A 27,872-nucleotide genomic window follows, 5' to 3' on the forward strand; every position below is an offset into this window, starting at 1 on the left:
CTGAGCCACAGTGTTCAAGACCAGTAGGAACTTCCTGAGTGGCCATCTCATCCCACAATGGGTAGCAAGTCTTCTGCTGGTGATAACTGGACTGGAAGCCACAGGCCATTCGAGGATCTTCATAGGTGTGGATAAGCCCCTGCCTCTGTGACCAGGAAGAAAAGAAAAGAAAGAAAACATATTAGAAGGAAAATCCCTATAGTTTAGCCCTATTGGGACAATGACTTCATACCATCCAACCGCATATAAGTAGGAATCAGGCATAGACACCTACAGAAGAGAACAAGCTATTGATCCTACTAGTTCCCAGAAGGAAGGCGGGAAGGAGAAGAATTTCTGACATAGACTGTATAGGCATTTGACTTCATTTCTTCAAGCATTTGAGGACTTCCTTTTCTAACTTGCAAATAAGGACTCATGGTTAGTAGCAGAGCCGAATGACAGTCAACTTGAATTTATATGATCTTGGCTTTTTAAAAAAATTTATTCTACTCTGTAAAAATACCAGGAAAGAACATTCTTACAAGACTTATTCTAATATCAATCAACAAATAGGTGAGAAATACCAAATGGAAAGCAATAAATGGACCTATGGTAAACATAATAAAATTCACCTCATTTTTCAGTTAATCAATGTGCTTAGGTTTTATTACTCTGGTATTTTTATTTCTTTTTCTAAAAGGAGACAGTAATTTTCAGTTTCTCCAAACATTCATCATTGTTGCACTCTCCCGTCAGTATTATGAAATCCAGAAAATGCACTATCTACCCAGGACTCTAGAAGGAAGACGAATGTACCATATGGGCAGCCGGGTTTTACAGTGCTACGAGGAATCTATCCTTTGGAACCAGGTATACCTAGATTCAAATCCTGGCCCCACCACTTACAATCTGAGGACCTGGGCATGCTCCTTAACCTAAGCCTCAGTTTGCTCAGTTTTAAGATGCGGATAATATGTGTAAGAAAATTATGTATAAAACAAAATAAAATATGAAATGCGTGTGATAAAATTACTTATTGTTATGAAATACATGCAATAAATATTACATGTTAAGCCTGCCCTCTATATAAGTTAGATATTATTTTAATATAGGAGACCTTTAACAATCCTAGATTAAAAAGTAACATTCTTGGATTAAAAATATGCCTTGATTAAAAATTAAGACAGAAAAGAAGCAGAATTTCCTGAAAGTAGGAGTCTAGTCTACACCAGCCCATCCTCAGCTTTCTTTTTTTTTTTTTTCTTTTTTATTCCCCTTCTCTTCTCTTGTGGCCCCACCACCTCATAAAAACCCCAATTAAGAAAACAGAGCTCTGCTAGAATTTGATGTGATTAGGTCTATTGATCTTAAGTGCTAATAAATGCAGCTGTTAAGGCGTTAGTCTCACCCTTAAGGAGTAACTTGTTAGAACCCAATCAGATCCCCCTAATTTGAAAACCTCTTATACCCTCTCTAGCCTTGAGTTGAAATATAAGAATTCAGCACTTTTATGATGCTAGATTCAATCACTCTTTATCTACTCCCCTCTCCCTTTTACATTTGTCTGTTTACCTAAGCTCAGTAAAGGTAACAGAAGAGAGTACATTGGCGCAATAATAGCAATCAAACCCAAAATATATATGTTTTAGTTTTCCATCTGCTAAAACAAATAACACACAATGGGCTGGCTTAAACAATGAAAATTTATTGGTTTATGATTTCAGAGGCTAAAAGTCTCGCCTCCTTCTGGGGTTGGTATGTTCTGGGTGGCAGTCTTGGGGTTTCTTGGCTTTCTGTTACATGGCAATGTTCATTGCCTTTCTCTTTTCTCTTTTCTCTTTTCCCTTTTCTCTTTCTCTTTCCTCTTCCAGGTTCTATTGATTTCCAGCTTCTGGTTGCTCCCTGTGACTTGTCGCTTTGTGGCTTTCTCTATAAAGCCTCCAGTAATAGGATTAAGGCCCATCCTGATTCAGTTGGGCCACACCTTAACTGAAGTAACCTCATCAAAAGGTCCTATTTACAATGGGTTCACACCCACAGGAATGGATTAAGATTAAAAACATGTTTTCCTGAGGTACATAACTTTAAGCCACTACAGTAGACAAATGCTTTGCGTACATGTAAAACTTCATTAATTTGGACCATGTTTTCCATCATATTTCTAGAATCATTCAGACTGAGGCTGGCTGAAGTTTACTTTGGGTCTGTTCATTCTCCAACTGGGCTAAAGGTACTGAGAATATAATAATGCCCATGGGAATAAACGGAGCCACCTTGAGTTGTTTCACATCAAAGACTAATGCCCTTGGCTTTCAGCTACCAGCAGGCTGTGGTGAAGGCTAAGAGAATCTAAATGGACCAGTGGCAGATTTGCCAGCTATCTGTATTTATGGCCAAGAGATTTAAGGAAATCTTCAGCAAGAATACTCTATTGAACTTCAATCAGAAAATGTTTCCTTAATCCTGGCTTAAAACCATCTTGCTGACATTTTATTTTAATACCATAAGCTCCTGAAGCAACTACATTAAATATTTGTTTTGGATCCCCAACACTAAGTCTTCAGCAATACTTTGAAACGGAATCAATTTGAAATACGTTTCCAGGACTCATATATCTAGCCGTTTGCTTGCAATCATAGATATTCCTTCAGAGCCTTTCTCTAAACTCAATGTCAAGTATCAGAGTTGTAGGAATAGGGTCTGGAGTGAGGGGATTTTGATCCTAAATGGCTTAAAGGAGAACTCTAAGCCCTGACCCTGTCTTCTTCTGGAAGAGCCTGTAAGTTTGTCTAAAGCAGAAGACCCACCTAAGATGGTAGAAGGAGAGAAGGTTCATTTGTTACAGAACCTGATAGAGTGGTGGGAACCCAAGGAGAATTTGAGTTCAGATTTAGAAGTTAAGCATTTCTCTACCAAGCAAAGGCAATCTATAAAAGACAAAAGTGTAATCTATAAAAAGGCTTTGAAGGAACCTTATCTGGGTACAATGCACAGGGAAGAGAAGGAAGGCAGAACCACTGGCTCTAAAGTGTTGAGGACCCAGACAATGTGCTTATATTGTGGATCATTTGAGAGCTTCTGAGCAACAACCATGCACAGTAACAGCCTTATTCTACAGGTTTTTTTCATGAACTCCCCTCCAACCTCCAAACCAGGTTTTTTGGTCAGCAGGGATCGTTTATATTTTATTTTAAAAATGAAACTCTCTGTGCATTTTAAGACATATTTCCTCTTTACTGTCCTCAGTGGAGTCAGAGGACCCTATTTTTAAGAAATATAAGGCAATATTGAACCAAACTTACCATAAATCTCAAGCATCATTGCTAGTAGATGCTATCAAGAAGCCTTTCCTTTATCTAGACACCTGCCCACTTAGACATTTCATGAACTGACTTAATAACTATTTCATAAAGTGTGAAAATGGCATTTTTACTCAAGAGAACCGCACCGCCATTGCGATTCATCATGAAACTGTCTCAGTTGAGGAGAGAGAAGCAGGTTAGTAGCAGGTCAGAAATCTGGCCCACACAGCCCCCACCTCCTTGCTTTAGAAGGGCACCACCCAAAACAAGTCCCAGCCCATCTTATCTCTTCATCAGCACCTTCCTTTCCTGCCTGCAACTAGAGGTGAGTCAATGAGAGGCAGTAAGGCTCCCAACCCCTGTCACAAGTTTTAAGGACACCCTCTGACCAGGTTCCTCCCTCATTCATCCCACAGGTGATTATTGAAAGGAACAAATGTACGTTAAACACCTGCTCTGTGCCAGGTGGTGTGCAAAGCATTGTACACAAGACCATCTCATCTAATCCCCACCACGATCTTGCAAGTTTCATTTTTTATCTCCATTTTTCAGAAGAGCAAACTGAGGCCCTAAGAGGGCAAGCAAATTGCCAAAGATCAAACAGCTAAGAAAACAAAGGAGACAATATGCTAACCCTGGTCTGTTTGATTCTGGACTGCCTTTTCTGGCCCCTGAGCAATGCAATGTTTGTGTGGCTCAAGCACAGATTGCTCAAGAATGGTAGTCACTCTTCCAAAATAGGAACTTAATGAACTGTGGCAATGTACACTTATGGAACCAATTTGTGTGGTATACTGACTCTGTGCCCAGTCGTATGTTAGATGCTAAGAACATGATACAAGCACGAGATTGTCCTGCCCTTCCAGCATACAGACAAGTAAATGAGGAGTTACAGCAAGGCAACATGTCAAGGTTAAGTACTGGTGTGTAGGGGAAGGGGAGTCGCCATCAGGGAAGGCTTCCTGGAGGAGGCACTCTAAGGGTAATAACCAAAATAACCAAAAGGTAGAATAAGAGTTAGTCAAGAAAACCTGGTGAAGAATAACACAAGCAAGGTCCTAGAGGTCAAGAAAAGAAGAAGATGGCTCACCCAAACATGAAAAAGAACATACAACTATGTAAAGATGGAATAAGACAGATTCCAAGAGGTATGATAAGGTCTGTGTTGTTTGGTGGTGATGAACCTGAGAAAGGACTTACTTTTGCACAATGAGAAAGCTTATATGGGATAGTAGGCTCCAGGAACTAAAGCTGGAAGGACAGGGTACGATCCCAGGGAAGGTTGCTGTGAATATCAGAAGGACAAATGTGGCCTTAGGAGAAAATCAACATGTTCTAGAATGACTCACTCACTTGGCAGTGCCAAATGAGACGGACTGGGCTGCGGCATAGAAGGTGCAGTACCATGCTCTAGAGCCATGTCGGAGCTTGAGGCGAAAGGAAAAATCAGTAATACTGTACTTCATTTAAAATTGTGGTATTTTTTCACAATGATGTTTTGCATTAATTTTGGTGTTTTAAAATACTGTATTAAAATATTATGTAGCTCCGTTACTGAGCTTTTTGGTGCTTCCTTAAGTTTTGCCCCCAGGCAAATGCCTCACTGGCCTCACCCTAGTTCTAGCCCTGATGAACAGCATTGAGTGTCTCACTCATGCCCTGGTCACCACCCAGTTATGAAGAACACATTGGATTTGGGTCATGGGCTTAGAGGTGAAGAGGAAACAAGAAATATAACATATGTAGGGCAGAGCACGGGCAAAGAGGAAGGAAAGGGGGAAAAATTCAAGATGACCCTTGGTTTTCTTGCCTTTATAGTAGTGAACATGATGAGTTTAAGTGATATGAGTAAGGAGGTTGGAAGACAAGTTTCCTTTTGGTTGTATTCCGATGGATTAAGAGCAGAGCAGCTTGGTGGACACGCTCTTCCTTTGCCCCTCACCAACCCTCCCAAATCTCAAAGCCGTTGCTTTCACTCTTTGTCTTCCCTCTTGCTGCTCCACAAAGCAAACTGGGGAAAGAAGAAAAACTTGGACAACACTAGCCCCACAATTTGGAGTTTGTGTGTCTGTATGAGCCTGTGTGTGAGCTATCCTCAAAGTTCATTTCTGTCTTTAGCCAAAGGAGCCTTAAATATCCAGGTCCTGGCTTATTGACTCGCCAGTTATGAATCTTCTGTACATGTACGTGGTGCATGAACTTCATGGAAGCAAATCTGTCTTTACTTTGATTGACTTCATCTAGGGTGCAGTCTTAGTACAGGGACATAAGCATATAAAACAAAGTAAATGATTCTAGATGCTGCGGTTTTTTAAAAACGTTTTGAACCCAGAGGCAAAGTTGAGTCAATGCTGGATGGATACGCGCTGTGGTCTGCCATCCACAGGGACAACTTTGCATTATTTTCCAAGAAGGTAATAGATGCTCACGTACCCTAGCAGAAAGACAGCCGACTGGAATTAGCCTGGGTCTGAGTCGTGCTCCACTACTGATGAGCTGTGTACCCTCTGTCCTGTTGCTTAACCTCTCTGAGCTTTTGCTTCCTGAGGAGATGGACCTTGGTGATATCCACATTCCTTTCCAATTCTAACCCTCCTTTTTGCCAATCCATCCATATTCGCTCTTTTAACCTTGTCTCTGACAGCCTTCATCTCATAAATAAACTTACCAGGCTGCAGAAGCCTAAGGGCCCAAACATCTCAGTTGCAATTTGGATTCATAAAATACTGTACAATATCACCTTAAAATTAATCAAGACCTTGTATATTAATTGTGTGCCTTAGTGCATCCCTAAAACCATGCAAGCACTGTTTTATCACTGTTCTTCCCACTTTTCAGTAGAGAAAAGTGAAGTCCACAAAGTCTCTTGCTACTGAATGGTTCTGGGGTCTCTCTCATAGTAGGTGCTCAATAAAAGTGTGTTCAATAAAAGACCATGTTCCGGCTCCAAACCTTTCACCTCCTTGCATGAAGATGCCCCTTTGCCCTGGGCTGAAGACCTCTACAGACTTCTGACCATGAGAAGTCAGGGCTGGCTGCTCTACAGGGAGATGCTTGGTGAGTTGTCAAGTACTTTGCAGATAAGCTGTCTAGAGAAAGCTAAGGGAGGAGTTTGGGTCAGGCCTTATCTGGCCTTGGAGGTTGGGGGTGCAAGTCTTGGGCTGTCTGCTTCTGGAGGGCACATTTGTCCTGCTCCCTTGAGAGACAGAAGGGAAAGAGGTGATGCAGAAACACCCCTCAACTCCCCTGAGTACTCCTGTCAAGGGGAAGGTTCTAGGGCGGTGCAGCCACCAGGAAGGGCAGGAATGGACAAAATTGGAAACTCCCAAAGGGCAATCTAATTTTGACTCAAGGTCAGGAAATTTCTTTTTAAAACAATAAGACTGATGAGCTTGGGCCTTGATGAAGGGGCAGGCCTGACCCACTGCAGGTTTCTTGAAAGAGAAACAGATTCTAAACACAGAGAGAGTGCCACAGAGGAGGGACTCTCTAATTCCACTCTCCATGAGACACTCTGGTGGCTTCTCTGTGGACCACAGTGGAGACCCCCCCAAGATGCCTTGTTGGCCTGGGGTGACACAACTGCTGAAAGCTCAATCGCCTCCACACAGTGCACACTCTCAACTGAAACCGGGGGGAGAGGGAAGACGTGGCTTTGGAAAGTGGGGAGGGTTTCCGAGCAGTCCACACATCCCCGGTTCCTGGACCAGAACTTCTCTCATTCCTAGATTTAGGTGAGACACATATGATTTGTGAGCTTCTAGCTCTTCCTTTGAGGAGAGCTTCAGATTCGCTCAGTAGAGTGACAACTCCAGGCAACCCATCAGAGAGGGGGAGGCTGGCTCAGAACTTGGTTGGGGGAGCTTGCTCCAGCTGAAAGACCAGTCAGTAATTCCAATTTGCTTAGTGTTCAACACGATGGAGCCTTTTCGTAAAGCAGGGAAGGCCAAGGCACGTAACCAAGGCATACAATGCATGCATGAATGTCTGTTCTTATATATCCACAAATATCTTTTAAAAGCAGGAAGATGAGTTCTGTGGTAAAGAGTGTTCCAACCCAGGAGCCAGGAGACTTGGCCACACCCCAACCCTCGTCAGCTCTATAAACTGGGGCAATCCATTTATCCTCTTCAGCCTTTAATGTCCTGATAAAATGAGATGGCCTCTAAGTTGTAGTTTGGCTCAGGCTGACTTAGTATCTTAGAAAACCCTCCCTTTCTAAGAAAACTGGAAAAATAATGTTACTACTCCTTTTTCCTTCAACTTCTTTGACTACCACAAAGACCTATGGCCATAAATAATTTCCCTATGGATTATGTTCCAGCAGCTTCTCCAGGGGTAAGCCCCTCACCACCGCAAGCAACAAGAAAAAATTTTTCAAGTTTCCATTTAGATTTGAAATTTCTTTGCATGTGTCCCCACTTCTCCAACCCCAAAGAGATTACCCATCTTCTCCAGGATTCCCAAAGAGAAGGATCACAGGAAGAATACAAGCACTTGCCAAGAACAGAAGGGAAAGCATAGGACCCCTCTGGGAGCATTTCCAAAGGCTTGAATACTGAGGCCTGTGGAGGTGGGGAAGTGTGGAGATGAAGAGTGTGTGATGGAATTGCTTCCCAAGGAGGCCCAATTAAACTGCAATTACTCAAGATAAGGGAACCAGGTCTGTTTACACAACGGAGCTGTAAACCACCAGCCCATTACGAGAGAACTTTGATCTGCTGGCAAGGGAGTTGTTTCTAGCACAGGCTGGTGACGAAGCAAGGAGGTTTCCCAATAAGAATGTCTCCATCTCTGCCCAGTAGCCCCATCTTGTCCTGGCAATACCTTGTATGGACAATAAAGTAGAAACCATCTAACCTCCCAAGTATCCATCTAACGCAGTCGAAAAGTCCCTAGGAAATAGGAAACGAAGCAGTGACCACAAGGGAAAGGAAATTAACTGAAGCCCTTCTTGGTGGCATTTTCTCATTGAACCATCACAGTGACCTTACATCTGTTTTACAGATGAGGAAACTGAGGTTCAGAGAGCTTAAGTAATTTGCCCAAGGTGACAAGGCTGAGAAGTCGCAGACCAGAATTTAGCTCTGGTCTTGTAGTCCAAATGCTGTCGATGACAATATACACTGTGAGGCTTCCATAGCTGCCTGCCTAGGACTGAAGGCAAGGTCGAATGTCTGGTGTAAAAGAAAAAGGAGTAAGGTCCATCCCTCTTCTGCCTCACCAGGGATAGAAGGTGGAGAAAAAAATATGTACCACTGTACCCCCACACCCCCCTCCAAAATATCATGGAAGGGAGGAAGGAAGGAAGGAAGGATGAAAGGAAGGATGGAAGGAAGGATGGAAAGAAATATGCAAAAGAGAATTTTTCCAGGGCATGAAGAAATTGGCAAGATATTCAATCCACCTCCAAAGGCCTCGGGGACTGAGTCAGCATTGGAGAGCAGTATTTGGAGCTCATTCTTGCAGTGCATTGAGCTAAGCCACATGGCCATGATACCCCCCTTTGCCAGCACCACGCAAGAGACACATGAGGTGCAGCAGCCCACAGCCCCACTGGCGCATGGCTCAGGAAGGAGAACCAGCTGAGGGTAGACAGCCTCCTGGCTGCCCCTTGCCAGGCATATTTTGATTCCCCTATTTCTTTGGGGGTCATCTGTCTGAAACAGCAAACAAATAGCCCTGTTTATTCTGTAAACAACAAAAGCAATTCAATGTCTAATAAATGCGATCCCATTTATTCAACTTTGAAATCTTTCATACAACAGATTCACTGTTGAACAATGTCTTTTGTTGGACAATTTCTGCACCATTGTTTTCATTCAGAAAATGGAGTTCACCTTGTTTATAAAAGAAGTGTGTTTTATCCAGAAAGAGTGAAGCAGTGGCAAATCTTGCCATTACCCCACCCTCGGCCTACAAAGGGTGTCCCCTGAGTCCAAAATCTAATCCTAAGAAATTCTGGCATTTGGGAAATTTTGCCCACCCTCATGAGTTCTAGTGCCTTTCCCGGGGTCTAGAAACAGGCCCCCAGTCCCCTGGCGTATTGCCATACCCCCAAAGGTCTGCAGCTGTGAGAGGTGAGTGGGCAGTACAATCCCTTTCCTCTGACCAGCTCAAGGTGCTTCCTAAGGGTCCATGACCCCATGCTCGGGAATCCCTGCAGACCTCCTCCACATATCCTCCTTGCTCGTATGGTAGCCAGGGACTAGGATATGTTTGGTCAAAACGAAGAGCAGCGCAGCCTTTCATTCCCAGCCTCAGCAAAATAGACTCCAGCCCTGTCCCTTGTAGTGACATGAAAAGAAGGATGACGCATGGCCGGACACAGGACCCACGCGGTGAGGGACTTCCAGGGCTCAAAGAGGGCTACTGAGGCCTCATAACAGGAAGGAGGGCTTCCTCCCCCTGGATGAAAGCATCCAGGACACAGAATCCATATAAGTACCTGGAAGCATCACTCCCTCCCACGCAATGGCCAGACAACTTCCAGAAGGGCTGTTTCCCTACCTCCCTGGCTGTGACATCACCTTATTCATTATAGTCTCCTGAGGGGCTGAGCTTGCAAGCGGAAAACATATGTCCTGCTTTTGACAAACTGACTCCGAGGCAGATAATGTGAGTTCTGTAGAAAACGGTTATTACCTGACAGTGGGGTATCAGTTTTACAACTGTGGGTGTGGCTATTGTAAGCGTTCTTCTAGAAGAGCGAATGATCAAACAGTGCTGATGCTTCCTCCAGCTTGTAAATAAGGAACTGGAGTCTTAGCAACTTTGAGGGACTAACAAATATCCACATCATGTTTTAGAAGACTGTCTCTTGATCAACTAAAACGGCTTGCTAAGTAGAGCCCCTTATAACATGAATATGTCCTCAATGGTTTGTTGGTTTGTTGGTTTTAAGACTTCCCTTTCTAAATCAGTAACTTACAAGTAACGAGAATCTGCTTAGACCAATCTGTACACCTAGCTACCATCCTGCTTTTCAAACTCTGTCTTGTGGCTACTCTAGCCCAGGGTTTCCATGGACATTTTGGACTGAAAAATTCTTTCTTGTGCAGACCCAGGGATGTTTAGCAGAATCCCTGGTTTCTACCTGCTTGACGCCAACAGCACTGGCCAAGTGGTGATGAGCTAAATGTCTCCAGATATTGTCAGTTGTCGCCTCAGAGAGGTGGGGAGGCAAGATCACCCCCAGTTGAGAGAGTCATTACTCTAGCATTTTCCCTTTCACCCTCAAACTTTCCATACCTGAGACAGTGTTCCTTTTTCTAGGTAGCTCAGTAAAGCACCATTGTGGATATGTAGACGGGCTCCAGCAGAAGTGAGAAGGCACGTGAGCATGGGGCTTTGACTTTCTTGTCTGGGAAAGCTAATGAAACTGTGGTCATGCCTCCAGGAAACCTTAGATTGCAATTGAGAGTGTGAGATTTGTTTGCTGGCATCTCTTTGAAGGAACTATCTAATGCCAATGACCCAGAGGTTATATTTTGTGGATAATTTACAGACTCCTTGACTGTTTATTATAGCCTGACCTGAAGTTGGAGGTTATCTTTGGGAGCTGGTTGACTGAACTTGAGCTTGCACTAATAAATGTTACTTATTTATGTGTTTACTTATTTAGTTTTGTCAGAGAGAGAGTATGTGAATAAGCTAAAGAATCATTCGGCTTTTTCTATGGGTCTTGACGGTTACCTAACTCGTTCCAGTGATGGAGAAACCAAGGCTCAGAGAGAAGTTATGAGTGAAAGTGCTGGAGCCCTAATTTAGCAGTTCTCTTACCCAACCTTCTGCTTTTACCCAAGCAAGTTTGAAAAAGTATCATGCAAAGGATCTCACACGTTGATAATGCTTTTCATATATGCCTATTGGGAACAGGGGTAGAAGGGGTTTTTGTTTTGAAACCAGTGAAAGCCATTCAGAATGCATTAAAACTATCCACTGTGTTCAGTTGAGGAAGAGGGGACTCTTCAGTTGAAAATGTGGTTTTTGGTGTTTTCATCTCATATAATTTCCAGATACCCTGTCTAGGATAATTTAATATTATTACCTGCAACTTTTATACGTATAGTGAATTTTTTGTATTTCACTGTCTAAAGTGAAATAGAATAAATGCAAATTTGTGCAGCACTGATATTTTAGGGAAGTTATTAGTCTTGTTTAATTTGATTACAATACCAATGGAGGGAATTAAACTAGGCTGGCTTTTTAAATCTATTTTTCCAAGTCAATGACACACTTGTCCTGAAATCACAATATCTTTATTTATTTTAACAAATCTCTACAATATCATCTTTAAGGAAAATGTAATGTAATTTGTGCTGACCTCAGATGATAACCTCCGTGCAAAAAGCAGGAGGAGACTTTCCCTGGCAACTTCTCCAACCCCTTAAGTGACCCTTTAAAGTTCAAGGCCCTTGGCAATTTCTACTAAGCAAACTTGAGTGACTCCTTGGCTGGACTTGATTTTTTTTTTCCCATTTCTGATGTAAATTGTGGTATAACCTTTTTTCCGATTCTGTTTTTTTAGAATAGTGAACTGTGTGGTATGGAAACAGAAGCCATTTTGAAAAGAAGAAGAAAGTGTTACAGCACAGCCAGTGAAGAGAGATTTATTACTCACCCTTCAAATATGTCTTCTCCCTTGAACAGAGCATAGACTTGAGCTTTTTTTTTTTTTAATACAGAAAACAATTTCAAACAATTCAGATATTTAAATATACAATTAGTGAGAGGTCCTGATTCATTTAAGGGTTCCTGTGTTTAAAACCATATTCAAACCCAAGAATAGTCAAAGACTGTGTGGGATTAGGAAAAAAGCTTTATTTTTTTTTCCTCACTGATATGAAAAAATTAGAATATGCAAAGTCTTTCAGAGATTCAGAAACTAGAATGCAGGTTACCAGGGGCCAGGGTTCAGTAGGAAACGGGAGTTATTGCTTAATTGATACAGAGCTTCTGATGGGGTGATGAAAAAGTTTCAGTAATGGCTGGTGGTAATGGCAGCACAACACTGTGAATGTAATTAACAGCACTGAATTCTATATTTGATGTAGTTTAAAAGGGAAATTTAGGTTGTTTATATGTTACTAGAATAAAATAAAATTTAAAAAACCTTAGGATTTACAACACAAACAGTGAACCCTAATGCAAACTATAGACTATGGTTTATAGTAAATCATAATAAGATTATTTTCATCATTTGTAATAAAGGTACCACAGTAAGGCAAGTTCTTAATATTAAGGGGAGGACTGTGGGAACTCCATATTTTCTGCATGATTTTTCTGCAAACTTATATCTTCTCTAATAAAAAAAATTTATATTTTAAAAAAGAAAGAAAAAAGCTTTGGTCAAATGGTGTCTATTGAGACCAAGAAATATAAATATTACATATATATTTACATTTATGAATTATATTGATAAATTAACATATTTTATCTATATATATCTAGTGTTGCTTCTTTAACTGTACTGTTAAGAGTTGATAATAAAGTTATCTGTCCATTTCTAAAGTAAAATAGTATGATGCACAATGTTATCTTTGTATAAAAACAAAATTTAGAATGAATAATTAATGACATAACTACCAATATCAAAGGTTCATTCAACATTGAAATTGCTTAATGACAGCATTATAGGATCTTTCACACAGTAAATTAATAAGAAATTTTTATAAGCATCTCTACTGATCAACACACTGCTTGGATAAGGGGCTTCTTCCCAAAGAGCTAGAAACTTGACTTTATCTAGATTCTATCTTAAATTTCCTTCACCCCTCTTATTCTAGGTTTCATGAAATTTCCCCATAACCTTAATCACATTTCATTTCCAGTTTCCAACTCTAAGATTAAAAAACTTATGTTATTAAGCATTTATGTATGAGGCCAAAAGTAAGCTAAATTATACTATGAATAAGTCTAAAGTACATCAATCTTCTCCAAACCAACTAAGCAGTGAAAACCACTTGGTGTGAACAGTTAATCGCATTTGAGCCATAGTCTCTAAAACCCAAATCTTTCTCAGCAAATCCAAAAGTCTCAGATTTTTACTTTATTTGCTGATAAAATAATAGATGGTCCCACAATCTAGCTCCTTCCAAAGACTGGAAGCTGATTCCCTCAACGGGGTCCAGGTATGTCTTCCCTGACTGGGAGATGTCAGGGTGCAGGAAGCACGGGGAGGAGTGGAGAAGGCAGGTGGGCAAGGGCTGCGAAGGCCCCCCACTCACCATTGCTCCAGGCCGAGCTGCAGGGTAAGGGGCCATGCCGCTCACTGCTGGGTCCGCGAAGTAGCTCATCCCGCCTTCTGCGCCTGTGTGGAGAAAGCAATTGCTGAGCTCAGCACACACACCACTGGCTGGACCAGACACCAGGAAGATGGTTTCTTAGATCTTAGAACTGGGAGTCTCCATAGGAATCATCCAGTTCCTGTCTTTGCATTATGGAGAAGGGAGCTGAAACCCAGAAATTTGAAGCAACTGCCTCATCCCTCAAAGAGAGGGGACACAACCCCAGACAGAACAGCGCCCTAATGCCAAGTCCTGTAGGGTTCTCTGCACCCACTGTTCCCCCTGAGGTAAAGCACTGTGAGCATAGGTGAAGATACAAAAGACCCCATCTCCAACCCCAAGGGGCTTATAGTTTAGTAGGGAAAAGAATATTATAAAAGCACCAAGTAGCATGGGGTGGTAGGTGAATTATGTGCCCCAACAAACACACATCCTTAATCTTAATTCATGTTCCTGTACGTATGAACCCATTGTAAATAGAATCTTTTGAAGATGCTATTTTAAGTTACGGCATGGCCAACTGGACTATGGTGGGCCTTAATCCAGATTCCTGGAGAAACCAGGAAGTCACAGAAGACAAAAGGGAGAGGACTTCACCATGTGACAGGAGGCAGAGATGCAAGCCAAGGAACCCCAAGGATGGTGACTGGCCAGCCAGCACCAGAACACTTGTCTCAGGAGAGAAAGTGTGGTCTTGCCAATGCCTTGATTTTGAACTTCTAGCCTCAAAACCGTAAGGCAATAAATCCCTGATGTTGTAGTCAACCCACTGTGTATTATTTGTCATAGCAGCTGGGAAACTAAAGCACATGGGTAATACAGAGTGTCTGCAAGCTATGGACGATAAGCAAGAAAGGAGTCTACAAAAGACAAATCTTGTGGAGGGCTTCTGAGCAGGGATGGGGTCTTGTGTGTCTTTTTGGTAGCATCTCCTTGATAGTGAACAAATGCACTTGTGTCCCATGCACATATCAGCCAATCTATGACATCAGGGTTTCTAAAACAGAAGGATTTTATTGCTACATTCAAAGTGGGCGATCTGCCTCCAGAGCAACATAGCAGATACACAATATATGGTTGTGGCATAAATCAATTGATAAAGGAATAAATAAAGAGAGGGTTGGAATAAAGAACCATGGAAAAAGCTCTATTGGAGAAACATGTCAACCAGTACTGCAAGACCCATGCAAACAGAGAGGAACCCTGCAAAAGGGGTTGGTCGTTCTTTCCCTTGAGAAAAGGAGAAGGGCTGTTAAATAACTCTTGTTGAGAGCTGTTATCTCTATTGAACGTCTGAATGACCAGATTGCTCAAGGAATGTTCTGGCTGAAGGGGATTTTCCAACTAGCTGTCTTTCATCAGGAAAATGGTTTATGTATCAAACATTTCTGTAGATCTGAAAGTCTGCTAAAAACTCACTAGTTCACACATGTTCATGAACTCAGTGAATACACTGAATAAAATTGTCTTTCTTGGATGATTTAGAAGATTAACTTCCAGGGCATATCATTCAGAGGCCAAATTCCTTATTGTTAGGAAGGAGCATTTGAGTTTCAACTTAACTGCTCTCCAATTTTTATTCATCTATCCTTTTCTTTTATTCTTGCTAACAGTTAAAGCAATTGACACATTTCAACAAAAATTAGAGCAGTAAGAGATATCTTAGTCTCATTTTGCAGTTTTGGTTCACCATCCTAAACTGAATGACAATGAATGACAACGAATGGGCATCTCTTCCTTCATATGAAATGTGTTTAAATGATATAATTCAACAGGCTCAGCAATATAAAATTATACTCACTGAGGGCTACAATCCTCAGAGCCACAAATATAATATGGTTGAGGGAAGCAAGCTAAAATTCTTTTGAAGATACAAATTCATCCCAGAAATGTGTACAGTGTTAACTGGTATTGCCTTTACATGATGTCTTTCTTCCCAAAGATAGAACGCAGCCAAAATCATATTAATTATAAAAAATAAATTAATTAAGAGATCTGGGTAGCTGGGCTATGTTAATAGAGAATTTGTTCTCTAGCTTTACAGGCAGTGGACATCCACTGCAATAAAATAGCCCTTAGGAAGGATAATCTAGGGATAGAGAAAGGTCAAGGTGTTCCATACCAAAGACACTGCGAACCTATAGTCACCTATTCAGTGTTTGCTTCTAAAAATATTGATCAGTTACCTTGTGCCTGACATTGCACTGGGCACTGAACATGAAACAGGAGAAGGAACATGCAGCCATGGGGTTGTGTGGACAGGTCCTGACCATATATTACAAGGATAATCCCAATGAGTTCAGTGGCCTCTTCCCACTGAGGCAGTCCTTATTTTTTATTTTATAATCAAGTTTTGAAATCCTAACGAATCTTCATCAATCCACACACCCCCATTTCAAAGTATTTGGTCTATTCACAGATAAGACATAAAAGTTAACAACATTGGTTGTGTCATACTGCGAATGGCTTAACCATGACCAGGTTCCCTGGAGAAAAAGTTGGCCATCCCTCCAGGGTCCTACAAGGCAACCCATACCTTCTGGAAGTTTCCAGGCATGGAGGGTGCTGCTTTCATGCAAGCCATCCAGCCATCTGATATCCTCCAAAAAGTCCCAGAGATATCCTGAGTCATCACAGACCTCAATCATTCATTCAACAAGCACATATTAGCTTCTCTATGTTAGGAGCTAACGTTTAGTCATCTAGTAAATTATTACCAAATGCCTACTGAGTGCCAGACACAATTCTAGGCATTTGAGACATCTTGGTGAACAAAGATCCTTGACCTCAAGGAACTTACGTTCCATTAGACTTAGAACGGAAAGGTGAAAAAAGGCAGCTGAGAAGACAGACTCGCCTATCACCATAATAGAATGTGATGATCGGTTCACCAGCAACATGGAAAAAAATAAGACGCTGTGGGTTCCACTGGGTGCACTGAGCGAGGAGTGACCGACTGGCCCTACGAACCATGCCTAGACTCCCATGAGCAACAAGCAATCAAAACCCTTTGAATTCCTATTTTATTTCTACATTTGTAAGAGAAAGAAGGCTTTCTGGAATGGTACCAGCTCAAAGACACTGAGGGTTTTGGTTTGCAGGCCAGACCAAACTCCTCCTCACCGCGGTTCACTTGGAAATGCCTTCCAAGGAAATATGTTTTCTCTTTCCAATTAACAGGGAGAGGGAGGAAAGCCCAGACCCAGCATTTGGTGGGCTCTGTCCTGGGCTGTATTCTTGAAGCTGCATGTTATATGAATGAAACTTCCCTTAGGGAAAAGCCAGGGAGGAAATTCAACAGAGGGAGTTGCCCAGGCTCCCGAGGGCTCTCATCTCAGGAAATAACTCTGTGACAGAAATGGATTGCTGCTTTATTATTTTTCGGAGAAAGAAAAAAAGAACCCACCCTTATTCCACTCCAAGATTGTGACACGGAACAGCTGCTGGAGACGAAAACCCTTTCAGAAGAAGCAGAGGAGTATTTGGGTTGTTTTCAGTGTTTTTTATTTTTAAAATGTTTTTGTTTGTTGGCCAAAGAGAATTCCTCCCACACGACAACTGCTTGAACACCAGTTGGGCCTGTTTTTTTTTTGTTTTCATCCTGGCATTGCACACGTTTATCACCTAAATACGAAACAACTGTATGATACAGATTTACTCCTCAGCCAAGAAACATCCAAGAGACCTGTCGGGGTGCAGGAATTATTTGCATGATAACAGACAGCGATGAAGAGCTGAGCTGGTTTTTCTTGATTGGAACCAGCAATACTGGAGCAGCTGATGCTATGTGTCAGGGACAATGCTGGCTTCAGTCAGGAAGATGGCAGAGCTGGGTTGTGGCCTGCTGCACCTTCCGTGACCTGGGGATCCCCCGCTCCAGCCCCATCTCTCACCCTCTACCATTGGACTCTCCACTCTGGTAACCAGGAACTCTTCGCTCTTCTCTTGAGCACACGGTGCTTTCCCTGCCCTTCTTGTGTTCTCACTCCTGCTAGAAGCTTTCAAGTTCATCTCTAAGTTTACCACTCTCAGGAGTCCTTCCAGGGCCACCTGGGGCTGGCTGCTCCCTTAACATCCCACATGTTTTTTCTATCACTGTGCGTATCGCCAAGTTTTTTAAACATCCGTATCTGTTTGTCTCCCCTACTAAATTTTGAGCTACTTGAAGGGAAGCATTTCACCTTTTTCATCTTTGTATCTCCTGCACTTCAGACAGGGCACTGCGCATAATAGGAACTTTTTTCCTAATCAGTGAATGAATGAATGAATGAATGGGTCTCACCAGACTAAAAATTGTAGGAGGTGAATCAGATGTAAATATATTTTATTCTCGCATCGGAGAGAATGTGAATAGATTGCAGATCTGTGTAAGGACACACTTGAAATCATAGGTTTGTTTCTTGACCTGTTTCTAAGTGAAAAATGTTTCCTTTTATTTATGTAGCTGTTTACTCTTACCTTATCAAAGAAGCTCCCCCCACCCTATAGGAGTAACAGCATGTAAAGCCTCCCACCCCCACCAAAACCACATGGATTTTATTCCCTACCCCACCCCCACCTTGTTAGAATTTAAGCTCCACCAGGGCAGGGATTGGGTCTGCTGTCTTCACTGCTGTATTCCTAAATCCTAGACCACTGTTGGCAGGCAGCTGACACACAAATAATCGCCGAATGTATGATCACAAGTTAGAAAACTTGTACAAACCCTTAAACTCATTTGAGTCATTTTTTACAGTCTGGAAGGAAGACTCAGACCCACTCTGATTCTCATGCTGAGACCAGACTCCAGACCTTCACCACCCCCTTGGGGTTTTTCCACCCTCACCCTCAAGGATGCTAGTGATGAAAACAAGCCCATCTGTGCAGAGTGGGGAAGAAGGTCACTACTTGGTTTATGTGGATGTCTCAGGTCTGATAACTCTCTTTAGAACAAGTTTTCTGTTTGACTAGAGAGAGAGTTTCGTCCTTCATAAAGCATGCCAGCACTTCTTGAGCTTGGGATCAGGGTCGGGCTCTGCCCAGGCCACACCGGGGACAGCTGAGGAGGAGCCGTGCAGAAAATCAAGGAAAGGTTGGGGACTGAGAACGTTTCAGACCAAGGTGGAAGAGAAGGAAAACCCAGAGAGACGAGGCCTGATCAAGGCTGGGTCCAGTTCACATCACTCCCTACCCTGCTTGGCTGTATTTCTAGATGATAACTCTGAAGTCAGTTAAAGACTCTTCATCTGGGGTCTTAAAGGAAAGACCATGCATTTAGGTAATTAACCCAGAAAATTAAGAGTTAAAAATTTTTCTTTTGAAAATAATTACTTTTCCCAAATAATACATATTCATTACAAAGGTTAAAAAAAATGGGAAAGTCTAAAATGAATGTAAAAAAAGTCACCTGAAGTCCTATCAACTGGAGATAATTGATACTAATATTTTGTTTAAGATTCTTCTGAGTATTTTTAATGTTTCTATACAAATATAGATACAATATAGATATGTGATAATAATTTTACAGTCATGATATTCTCAATATGCTGTTTTGTAATCTGATTATTTTGTTGGCATTTGTTATGATGCTATGGATATATTTCTTTGTCAACAAATGTAGCTCTATGTACTGAATGTTATGGATGCTTAGTACTCAACTGCATGTATGCATCATACTTTTCTTAATGAATCTTATTATTGTACACTTACTTTATCCCCAATTTTTTTCATTATAAAATTCCTAACATTTGTTACAAAAGAAATTAACTTTATGGAATAGTCTGGAAAAGTATGTGAAACAGGGTCAGAGAGATAAAAAGAAATCCTGAAATATTTTATATTCTCAAGAAATACCTAAAACAGGATTGTTGGGACAAAGAATGTGTATATCCTGTATTTGAATACATATTGTCAAACTGCTGTCCATAACAGACAAGCCAAAGTTCTACTCCCACCAATGAAGGCACTGTGTTTTAAATTTGACTTTACCCTCTATCCTTCATGTTAGCATCACAGGCCAGGAATTATGGCTAAAAATCTTAGGTATGACAATTGGACATGGGGAATACAAAAGTGCCATCAAGCTGTGGCACAAAAATGTAGATTTTGTTTTCCTAGTCTCTCCTCTTTGGAAGTTTTGCAAAATTTAAATAGATTTACAACTGATGTTTCTCTTAATGTCAACAATTTAGTATTCTCATCAGTTTAACTAAAAAGGATATCCTTTTGGCCTCAAATGCAATAGAGAAAGAATTTGCTGCCCAAGAACCAGTCATTTAAAGGAAACCTGCTCCAATGACAGCGTGTTGGCCAAAGCTTAAAGACAACATATCCAAGTCATTAAGGAAACATCTTTAATCAGTAAGGGAAAGAGTTTGAATTTCTTCTCTCCAAATGCCACAGATTAAATCTGTTTTTAAAGACTCAGGTTGAGCATCACCTCTTTCTGGAAGCTTTTCCTGAACCTCCTGGCAAAGCGAGTTGGAAAGCCTCCGTGTGATTTACTCTGACAGTGCACCTACTAAATGTCATGGCAATTTCTGTTTATAGGTCTGTTTCTGCCCCTGAATCATGAGGTGCTTGAGAGTAGAGATTATGCCTTTTTAGATGGCACTTAGTAGACATTCAACACGTTTGTTGATTAAATGAAGAAAAGAACGTGTGCACGAAATCAAGTCAGCAATACTTATGTACTAGTGCCTGAGTATATTCAAGAGGATGAAGATCAATCTCTGAGACAAAAAAGAACCCTCACCTGTGATGATGTGTGTACAGATGCAATCTTGAGAATATACTTCTTTAATATTTCCTACAAGCAGTATCACATTTTTCCTAAACAAATGAGTATGTCATATTGACAAATTTGTGTGTTCTCTTCAATTGTTGTCCTTCTATTTCTCATGAATAGTAGTCCATTTGAATCAAAAATGATTTCTCTATCTCACTCCTAAATTTATAAAAACCTCATTTCCTTTACTAAGAATTCAACATTACAGTAGTAAACATTCCTTCTTATTTAAGTAGCTGGCACTGACGAATCTCAGGTGATACTCTGAATTATGTACTGTTGGCTTCTGTGCCTTAATTTAAATTCACCAATTCTTTCACCAGATTCACAAAGCAGCAACTCATAGTGTAATTAATATGTTAGTTTTGTTTCTCCCCAACTTCACTAGTAGGTATTCAGTACTCCAACCTTTACTTGAACAAGTAGCTTGAAAATCACTCATACCCATCTCCTAGTTCTCTAAATAGCTCCCATCTCCTAATTAAACACAGTACTTTCAGTTCTCTATGACTTGACATCACTCATCACTCAACTAATCTTTCTTGGAATACTAAAATGACTCATGTCATCATCATATTAGAAAAGTATATGGTTTTGCCCCTCCTCAAGAGGTAACTTCCTGATAGCTCCTGTAAAAGAGAGAGAAAATCAGGAGGTCTGCCTTAGCAATTTACCATAGTCTGCATTATCTTAGCAGTGAGGAAACGAGAAGTGCCTCATAGATTATTTTATTTGTTTCTTCCTTTGCAGAAGCAAATGCCTCACCATCCCACTGCTGGAGAAGCATTGTCAAAAATGGGCAGAAAGTTTTTACCTCTCATGCACATCAAGGGAATATATCAAAACCTATGCAGTGTTGTATGTCCAGGAAGGTAACAAAGAGAGAAAACAAAGGCCAGTCCCAGTAATCAAAAATTTCAGAAACTAACAATCTACTTTTTCTAGTCAATCAGTCATCATGTAAAGGTTAACATTCAATAAAGGATTTTACAGTAAAAGTGGCTACAGCTCAGTGTTCAAATACTGTTCCTCAAATCCTATATCTTACCATGAAATTCAACAAGTAGTCACATTTGGTATTCAGATCTACTCCTATGCCATGAACACAATAGGGCTCCATAAACAACTGAATAAATATATTAGGATTGTTTTTTTTACTAAGAACCTAGGAAAAAAGATCAAGCTGAAGGAATGCTATCAAGTACTCTTTGCTTCACAGCGATGAATGTAGCAAAGTTCATGGTATATGACATTCTTGACCCAGTCAAACACGAGGAAGACTCCAAGACTAAATATGTCAACTCTAGCCCAATATTTGCTGCCAAAAAAATCCCTGTGGAGCCTAAAATTTTAAATAATTGATTTTCAACTCAGCGTGTGGAGCCCATCACATGTAATCTAGAATTTAGTTATGGTTCTGGCTCTTAAGGAGATCTCCATGAAACAGAAAGATGCTGTAAATAGAGATGCTGAAAGAATAATTCAAGGGGATGGCATAGCTTTAATAATGTCCCTTTAAAAGGAAACTAAAGGGCACCACCAGCTGCTTTAGGTCTCTCAAATCCCACAAGCAACTTCTTGGAGTATGTCCGATTCCAATTTTCATGCTGGAGTTTCATTTGTTTTATTGTCCAAATTGTAAGGTTCAAATTTCTTGGTATAATAATGACCAGTTTGCTGTTTAGGGATTTTGCAAATTGATTGCGTTTTGGAACTGGAAGAAAATTCACCAAATCTGCTCATTTTTTAGTTTGAATAAACCAAGACCAGAGAGGTTGAGTATTTAGTAGAGTGATGAAGACCTCCTGAGTTGGAGACATGGGTTAACCTCCTACATCTCCTCGTTTGGCCCTGGGCAAATTCCATAACCTCACAAAGTCTTAGTTACCTCAACTATAAAATTAAGCTAATAATACCAACCCTTTCAGGATTACTAAGGAGGATTACCTAAGACAAAAGTGCTTAGCAAAGTGCCTTACACACATGTCAGTAAACAGCTATTGTTTTTTGTTTGTTTGTTTGTTTTTTACCACAGTGCCTGGCAATTAGTAAGCATCCAGTAAGTAGTAGTAATAGTGGTTTTTAAAAATGACTATTTTTGTGAGTACCTAAGGCTGGAGAAATTATTTATTTAGGTATCAGTGCCTGAAACCTTCACCTCTTTTTCATAAGGACTTGCATTTAAGTCATCCAAAAAAGGGTTCCCTTCCTATAATGATAGGTTGAGCAGTGAGAGCTGAGAATTTCACAGAAGAGTCACAATTTCACAATTTGTCTGTTTTTACCATTGTTGTGCACAAAACCAAGATGTAAGTGTGCATTTTTATACAGTGGGAAACAAACTCATTGAGAGATTGCATAGCACAAATGAGGAAATATCACAGCGTCCTGAGTTAAACCAACATCTTTTTGATACAATTGTGGAATGACACTTTAGCCACTAGACATAGATACACGGAAGCAGTAAGCTGCAACGGAAAATATTTCAAAGGTTTTTTCAGTCGTTTTTATTTTTAGTTTGTTTTTGTTTTTGTTTTGCTTTTAGAGCAGTGTTTCCCAAAGTTTAAATGTGCACAAGACTCAGCTGGGGATCATGTTACAGAGCAGTCTGATCCAGTCAGCCTGAGCAGGCCCTGAGACTCTGCATTTCTAACAAGCTCCCACATAATTGTTGATACTGCTCGTCAGAGTTCCACACTTTGAGTAACGAGGCAGCATCTAGACCAGCTTGGTTATATTCACAAATAATTATAACGAGGCGGCTGTTTGGGAGGCAGAACCCACCAAGGGATAGGTAGCAAAAAAAACAAAAAAGACATCTGGGCCACCGGTAGAGCTGAAGTTCAATTTTTATCTCACCTGCTTTGCAAGCCCACCATGGAGAATGAGAATCTCAGGAGCCAACCTTATCTCTCAAGCCAGGAGCCAGGCGATGGCCCCATCTGACAGGCTCACTGCCTTTCCTGAGAAGCCCTGGTTTTAGTTATACAGCCTCTTACATCCAAAACCTGGCATTGCTGCTATACCCCATAGACTGGGTTCATTTTGTACCAAGGATCATCTCAAGCACCAAAAACAGAGAGTGATTTGCGCTAGATTTTTCACAATTTTTAAAGACTCAAATCTTTTGGAAACTCTTTGTGCTATTTTTTGCAACTTTTTTTTTAAGTAGTAGTTTAACATCAAATTAGAATGGCATGGTCTTCATTTTTGTTTTTTTAACTTTTTATTATGGTAGCATATATACAACTCAAATTTCCCATTTTAACCACTTTCAAGTATGCAATTTATTGGTATCAATTACATTCACAATATTATGCTACAATCACCAACATCCATTACCAAAATGTTTTTATCACTCCAAAGAGAAACTCTGCACCCAGTACTCATTAAGCAGTAAGCCCTGTCTTCCCCTCTCCCAGCCCTGGGTAACTTCTCATCTACTTTCTGTCTCTATGGATTTGCTTATTCTAGATATTTCATATAGGTGAGATCACACAAAATTTGTCTTTTTGTATCTGGCTTAGCTCATGCAACATGATGTCCTCAAGATTCAACCATGTGGCAGCATGTATCAGAACTGCATTCCTTTTTATGGCTAAATAATATTCCATTGTATGAATACACCACATTTTGCTTATCCACTCATCAGTTGATGTACTTTTTGCAAGTTTTCATGCACCTGAAATTATTTCAAAATGACAAGTTAAAAAGAAAAAACTTTTCAAAAGTCTCAACTTCTGGGATTCTCTGCTTTTTCACATTTCTTGGAAAATTTATATCTTGTATTTTTCTCTATGAAGGATATTTTCCTAATATTTGCCATAAAATTTGCCACTGTAGTATTATTCTAGTAATTACTACCCAAACTGCCCCCTCTAAGTCCTTTAGTGGCACCAATACTCAGTCAGCTGGAATACCAAGTCAGCCCCCTTCCTTAAGAAAATTGATCAGAAACATCCTTCCCTCAGCTCTAGATGCTTAATTTTTTCCACCTAAACTCCCGGAACACTCACACATTATACTGCACCATTTAACACTTGGCTATATTGTCTTTTATTTTTAACCACTTTTCAGGTAAGATCTTGACTCGCGTACTAAGTTATGTGTTAGATTAACACCTGGAACTTACGTATTGCATCCTCTGTATCCCTCACGGCACCCAATGCACAGAGCAGAGACTCAATATTTGTCATGTGAGGGAGGGACGGAGGGATTTACTCGTCCAGCCAACCACACCCTGCAGCCTTTCATCGAAGTCCACCTCTTCCTAACAATGAATCATGGACCCACAGATTCTTGTTTGAAAAGTGACCCCATCCACCATATTTGGCCAGATAAGCAAATCATCCATCTCAGCAACAAATCCAGCGTCAAGTGTCTAAGAAGTGCCTCCAAGATCCTGAGGATTCTGTGAGAGACAATTCAGACCCCTGCCCTGGGCTCAGCACCCCTTGGATCTAACCTCAGTCCCACCAAGTACTAAGTTGGTCCTAACACAAAGACTCAATGGGGAACACCAACAGAGCCTGTGTCAAAGATTTCAGCTCAGGTTAAGGAAGTCCTCCCTGCAAAGCACCCAGCAAAGGAACTGGAACACACCTGGTGCTCAGTAAGCATCAGGGATTTTTATCCTTCTTCAGGCAGAGGAGAAAGCCAGGAATGACATGCAGAGAATCAGCTAGATGAGAAAGCTGAGCAGGAACAAGGGAGGTGAGGCAAAAATAATTGAGCTGGTCTTCATACCTAAGTTTCCCCAGGGTGGAAGAAATTCACAAGATTTGCCTCAATTGCCCTCAGAGACATACCACTAAATTGCTGCACGCCACATTTATTTTTCTCAAATACTGAAGACTTTTTTAAATTTCCATGAAAGAAAGAGATAGAAATAGAGAGACAAGAGACAGAGAGAAAAAGAGATGGAATAAAGGAAGAAAGGAAGGAGGGAGGGAAGGAAGGAAGGAAAGAGGGAAAGAGGGAAGGAAGGAAGGAAGGAAGGAAGGAAGGAAGGAAGGCAGGCCAGCCACAGATACCTCTGCTTCTAGGATGTAACCATCCCTTCTGCTGTTTGATATGAATAATTAGGGATTTGGGTGGGTAATTAGAAGAAGATAGCTGCTGTTAGAAGCAGATCTGTCCACCAACAGAAAATATTATGAGGTACAGCAGAACCTGAGTTATCAGTAAGGAATTTGCCACGGTATTGAGGCTCTAAGTACAATCAAAAAGAAACCTAAGTGCTGATGATTTATTTCCATAGCATTTCTTGCCCTCCCCTAGGGCCTGCACCCATGCACCCAATTTGTTACAATATTACTTCCTTCTGCCCCTTGACCTTATTGGCACTTTCATTTTTCAAAGCTCTATGCTATTTCTTTCTATTCTCTCATCTTCATGAAATAGGTGGGGCACATATGATTGTTCGTATTTTAGAGATGATGAAAATGAGGCACAGTCAGGTTAAATAGCTCATCCTGAGTTAAAAAGCTAATTTTTAACAGAGCACAAGTGCCCATCCACCATTCCAGTCTCCAAACCCAGCACTGAACCCCATTGCGGTCTCAGGCAGGCAGTGGGTTCTGCTCCGTCTCTCCAAGGTCACAGATGACCAGATGTTAAAGGACTCCAATCCCTGTACTCACCCTCCCCCAGGCTCTACTCTGTGATTTCTTTGCCTCTCCACCAACTTGCACCTTAGAGGAAGGAGCCTGTCACGTCAGGTATCCTCTCTATAGGTTCAGACTCTGCTTCCCACATCCTCAACAGCAGAACCAGGAGGACAGGGCTGCGTGGCTGCCCTCACCGTGTTATTTCAGTCCTGAGCTGGTGAAGATGGAAGTTGCCTATTCACACTGAAAAGCAGTCTGCTTCTTCAAATATTAGTATTAATAACTACAAAACCGAACACATGAAAAGACCTTTTCATTGTCAAAGCTCTTTGCAGACATTAACTCATTAGCTCTCCCTTCCCTCCTCTCTGGATCAACAGGTAAGGAGAGTGCCAGTGGTCACCCAGCAACTTCCGGTGCATCACACATGCCTGCAGGAGTGAAAGGGTTTTCTCTTTAGATAAAGAGGAGGCGATGCAATCCAGAACCACAGCCGATGAAAGAATTGACGCGTCAGTAATTTTACAAATCAAATGGAGCTGCCAGAGCTATCACTTTAGAATCTGTATTTCCTGTTGTTTAACAAAAATCTCTTTTTTCAGTTGCATAGCCTCGGAATGAAGAAGAAAAAAATGACCTTGAGAACTAAAAAAAAAAAGAAAACTTATCCATAAAATAATATGGAAAATCTGCAATCAAATAAATGTCTTGATCTCAGTGACCCAGCATCTTTTTCGAACAGGTCACCCACCTAAAATGCTACTTTATGAGGGGATAGCAGAGGAATTTTAACAGTAGTCATGCAAAGTGGAATTGCTGGATGAAAGCACTGAATGGAGAAGCATTGCCATACACAGATCCTGTTTCTCCACGAGGAAGTCCAGCTCTCCAGTCTCAGGGAGAAATGCCCCCCTGACTTTGAGACACACCCTCCCCCCATCTACAGTCCGAAAGATCATCAAACAATCAAAACAAGGAAAAATAACAAAAAGGTGAGTCTGGCTTGCAAGATTCCAACCTTTAGCAATTTTCCTTTCCTTGAAAGCAATTCATTAAGCTTCACTAGGCAAAAAACGAAAAATGACAGGCTTGCTAGTAATGAAAGAGAAAAAAAGAAATTTCAGTCTTCACCTACAGCTTCATTTCTTTGGAAGTGCTCCGATATGCTAAGAAAGAATCCTGAGTTTCTGACAAGTAATCTGCAAAAATCTAAACCATGAAGGATTTGGCTTTTGTAAAGACAGGAAAAGAGTGAAACATGGTCTTGATTTCAGACCTTTCTAACAAGGTTAGGAAGTAGTTTAGAAAATGGTCATTAAATAAACAATTGAATGGTATATATAGCAAAATATGAAAGGAAGAAAAAAAAGAAAAAAACCCGCTTTTATCCTCAAAGTCATCAATTTACCCTTTAATTCCACAGACTGGGGAAAAAACGAAAAAGGAGAATGAACTACAAAGTTTTAGGCAGAAACTCACACCTCACTTACTACTTTGCTGGAGAGACAAGGTGAAGAGTAGATCCTGAGCCAGCTTCCCTCTACTTCTGTGGGCTCTTTCCAACTACCTGCGGGAACCCTCTGCTCCGTGGCTAAAGAGGATGTGAAGACCATAATGTTTCTAATAGAGCTGCCTCCTTAAACTGGGGGGTGTGGTCAAGCCAGGGAAAGCTGGAAAAAAATGCAGTCTTCCGCTAGCCCCTGGCACCGCGGCGGCAGCCACTGGGACAGGCGCTCTGGTCTAGAGAGAACAGCAAACGATGTTACTGGCTATGATTAATACCAAACACACCTTATTTTCTGCCCTCAAATTCTGTTTCAATTAAATATCCCTCACTCATGGGAAAAAATGAGGCGGGAGATGTGCAAAAGGGAACTAGTCAGGGGGATAAAGCTGAGTGTTATTGTTGGCTGATGCATTCGGT

At 41.0% G+C, this 27,872-nt stretch overlaps 1 long non-coding RNA gene across 2 annotated transcripts; it reads right to left on the reverse strand.

The window, feature by feature from the left end:
- Positions 1 to 27,577, reverse strand: LOC119538777. Of its 2 annotated transcripts, none has more exons than XR_005217648.1 (3): positions 27,439 to 27,577; positions 13,514 to 13,596; positions 1 to 145 (listed from the first exon to the last, which is right to left on the reverse strand). It is a non-coding gene; the product is annotated as an uncharacterized LOC119538777 (long non-coding RNA). The 2 variants fall into 2 exon arrangements; XR_005217649.1 differs by having other exon boundaries at positions 27,430 to 27,497.
- Between the last annotated feature and the right edge of the window lie 295 nt (positions 27,578 to 27,872).

Source organism: Choloepus didactylus, chromosome 6 (genome assembly GCF_015220235.1).
Source record: "Choloepus didactylus isolate mChoDid1 chromosome 6, mChoDid1.pri, whole genome shotgun sequence".
NCBI classification, from domain to species: domain Eukaryota; kingdom Metazoa; phylum Chordata; class Mammalia; order Pilosa; family Megalonychidae; genus Choloepus; species Choloepus didactylus.